The sequence below is a fragment of the Haplochromis burtoni genome, unplaced genomic scaffold, assembly GCF_018398535.1.
Source record: "Haplochromis burtoni strain Fernald_Lab_line unplaced genomic scaffold, NCSU_Asbu1 Contig_1731, whole genome shotgun sequence".
Classification (NCBI taxonomy): domain Eukaryota; kingdom Metazoa; phylum Chordata; class Actinopteri; order Cichliformes; family Cichlidae; genus Haplochromis; species Haplochromis burtoni.
The window spans coordinates 4,204-7,832 of NW_024584092.1; the positions used below are offsets into that span (position 1 = coordinate 4,204).

At 35.9% G+C, this 3,629-nt stretch overlaps 1 long non-coding RNA gene across 1 annotated transcript in view; it reads right to left on the reverse strand.

The window, feature by feature from the left end:
- Positions 1–295: 295 nt before the first annotated feature.
- Positions 296–3,629, reverse strand: part of LOC102306723 — a 9,444-nt gene continuing 6,110 nt past the window's right edge. The window contains exons 2-3 of the long non-coding RNA XR_317968.2: positions 711–888; positions 296–457 (exon numbers count right to left, since the gene is read on the reverse strand). This is a non-coding gene — a long non-coding RNA (uncharacterized LOC102306723). The remainder of the gene's footprint in view (positions 458–710; positions 889–3,629) is intronic.

Consider the following 3,629-nt stretch of genomic DNA (forward strand, 5'->3'; position numbering starts at 1 on the left):
AAATCTCAGTACTGACTTTTAAAGCTTTGAATTGTGATGCCCCTGCCTCCATTTCTGAACTTTTAGAACCCCACGCTCCCTTTCACAGCCTGAGATCATCTAATCAAAGGCTGTTGGTAGTCCCACAAACCAGAGGAGATAGATCTTTTAGAGCGGTGGCCCCTAGGTTGTGCAATGCTCTCCCTCCATCAGTACGTTGCCTTGATTGTATTTATTCTTTTAAAAAGCAGCTTAAGACTCATTTATTTAGATTGGCTTTTAATTAGATTTGTGCTGTATGTTTGATTATTGATGTATTTTATGTATTTCTGTTTTTATATTACTGTGAAGCACTTTGTGGATTTTATCCAGTGAAAGGTGCTATATAAATAAATTGACTTGATTTGATTTAATTAATCTCATATTACTCACATTGTCATGATAACTTGTAAAAAGAGCTTTATTCTGCAACGATTGCCTGTAGATAAAAAAAACAACAAAAACAAACAGTTCAGTCAGCTACAAGATACTAATTGAAATGTTTCTGCATTGGATTAATTTTATCATTAATAACAACTACATTTACTATAATTTCACTAAGCTATATTTTACAGCAGTACAACACCTACAGTGTCTTGGTAAAGGCAACAAGATAAATTAGTTTTGCTGAAACCACCTTTTTACCTAAAGTCTTGAAAACTTTAATGGCTTACACTTGAAATGATTTTTACCTGTGTTGTTGGCTCAGTTTAAGGACTAGCAGCAAGCATTCAGTGTTTTTACAGTCTTCAGCAGAGAAGAGACCACACAAATTATCCTTCCTCCAGTAATCTTCTTTTGTTGTTCTGCTTGTGTCACACTTTTTCTTTTCACATTTTAACAAAAAGAACCAATGAACTGCTCATCATCCTGTACACAGAGAAAAAAAAAGGAAACCAAGGAAAAATTAGGTTGACCTGCAGCAAAATAAAACTGTAGAAAGTAAACTTTCGGCACATACACACTAACATATTTTACTGCAAATTTTCATTTAACATGTGACAATTACTATGTTTAAACCAATCATCTGGACAATTCTGAAAATGCAGACTTTTGGAAACAGCAATTACTCAGTTGTAGTTTAGGGTTGTTTTTCAGACTGGCAGAATCAGGGGCCTTTGGAAATAGTGACACATATACAATGGTTTGCTTTACAGTGAATTTTGCTTTGTGGTTTTCCATCCTTTTGTTTCTTGTGTGTGTACATAAATTGTTAAGTACTAATCGTAATATGAAAAAAAAAAAGTCTCCAGTGCTCCATAACATTGAAATGCAAGTCAAACAAAGATTGATCCTCAATTAGGGGCTGGACAATACTGATAACTGAAATAAACAAAAGTAAAAGTGAATTAACTTTTGCATTTTTTGAAAAGTAATGTGACAGTAAAAATATAAATAACTAACATGAAACCTGTGTGAAATTCTTCAAGAGAAAAGTTGGACTCATGGACTACAGCTGTAGTTCAAACTAAAGCTGAGTGGTTAAATTAAATTTTATTGAAACTTTTTGTATCTATACAATGCCAAATCAAAACAAAGTAAGCTGTTTTCCCATGTGTTTCAACTTCCCTTGATCCCTCCTGTGTGTATTTAAGTCATCTGTCTTCCTTTGTTCAGTTTCAGGTCAGCTATTTTCCCTCCATGTCTTGTCATAGTAACCTTAGTAGTCATAGTTATCACGGATGTCATGGTTGATTCATATTTTTTTTTAGTTTTGCCAGTTTAGGTTTTAGTTTAGTTGTCGCTTGTGTTTTGCCTTTGCTCAAGTTTTATGTTGATGTCTACCAGCCATAATAAATGGCTCGCTGTTAGTTAAAACCTCTGTTCATCTATCTAGTGTGTGCTTTTGGGTCCTTTTCACAAACCCACCAGTATACCCCACTATGGCACTTGTTTAAGTGTGCCATATGTGCATTTAAGGACATGTCCTGGTCAAAACTGACTTCAAAATTGATCACATTCTTACTGAAGGCCAGGGTCATGCTGTTTAGATACCATATTTCTAAAATTTTTAGGGCCGAGTACAATAACATCAGGTACAATAATTCAGGTCTGTGTGTTTTTAAGACATTCCTGCAGTTTAACTAATTGGTGTGTGCTATCTGCCTTCATGGATAGATAAGGCTTAGTGTCATCTGCATAACAGTGAAAGTGCATGCTATGAAACCTGGATCCTCCGTAGCTGGTTACCAAGACTATGTACAGTACCCTCAAAAGATCTACTAGATCAATGGACCTTTTATCGTTATTTTTTTATCATTTGTATCATCAACTCGTTTTCCATCGGTCTTTTCCCATGTGCTATGAATAAATCTTCTTTTTTTTGGTACTGGTACTGTTTTTTTTTTTTTGTTGTATTTATCTGTGATACCTTAAATGCCGGTCAATGAAAATATTGTCGAACATGAACTTGTCCGTGGTGCAAAAAAGGTTGTTGACCGCTGTACTAGAAGATGTGAATGCAGCACTACGTGACCTTTACCCTGACTGACCAGCTAATCTACACCGCGGCAGCAGTCACCAGTTAGCTACAAGCTGAAAAGCCACAAGGAGCAGTAGAAATATGATCAGGGAGTGAAGATTAAACAGTATTCAAAGCAGGAAGTGATGAATTAATGGTAATAAGAACAGGAAGTGATGAATAAACACAAATAAAATCAGAAAGTGATGATTAAATTAATAAGAGCAAAAAGTGATGAATAAACAGTAATAAGAGCATGAAGTGATAAATAAAATAATAAGAGCAGAAAGTGATGAAGAAAGCGTAATTAGAACAGGAAATGTGGAATCAGCCTGAAGTCTAAAGCACACAGATTGAGTCCACAGACCTGAACACTACCACAGTGAGTCTGTTTCAAACAGCAGCTCGATGTTTCTACAGTTGATCTGTGGCTACATGAGCAGATTTCTATGGAACCAATGTTATTGTGCTGAGTCAGCATGAAATGAACTGAAGATTTGTGTAGAAAAAGGAAATTGCACTCGCCACTGTTGTTGAGAGAAACCTGATGGACTCCGGTGAGTCTTCTTTTAGAGACTGTGAGATTGTTATATTATCTTATGCCACGTTATACCCCTAATTAAAGATTGTGAAATCATTATGTAGTTTTAGTTTGCATTATTCTCCTGACTTAGAAGAGGTGATAACTATTACAGTTATTAAACTGATTTGTATTACATTAGACTGCTGATTTATTGTGAATGAATGATATTGTTTTATGATGCATTATACTGCTGAGGTATAAGACACACTGAGTCATCGCCTTATTTGCTCAGACGCTCAGGCGGACACCCTCCCGCGCTCATCTCCCCTCCGGATGGTTTATGCTCAAAAGTGTTGAATTGTATGGAATAAAAGATTGTTGATTGAGCATTTATACACCGAGTATTGTCCTTCCTTCAGCCCAAAGATCAAAAGAATTGGGAGATTTAACAGACAAACAGACTCAACTGCAGCTCTGCTGCTGCTCTCTCCAACACTTTTACTTTCACTTCTCTAAAATTACCTTGAACTTGTTTTTTTCTGGTGTTGCTCCCACCTCTTCATTGCAACGGTTGTTTTGTCTGTGTTTGCTGCCTTTCCCTTTACAGGAATCAGCCACTTTATATTT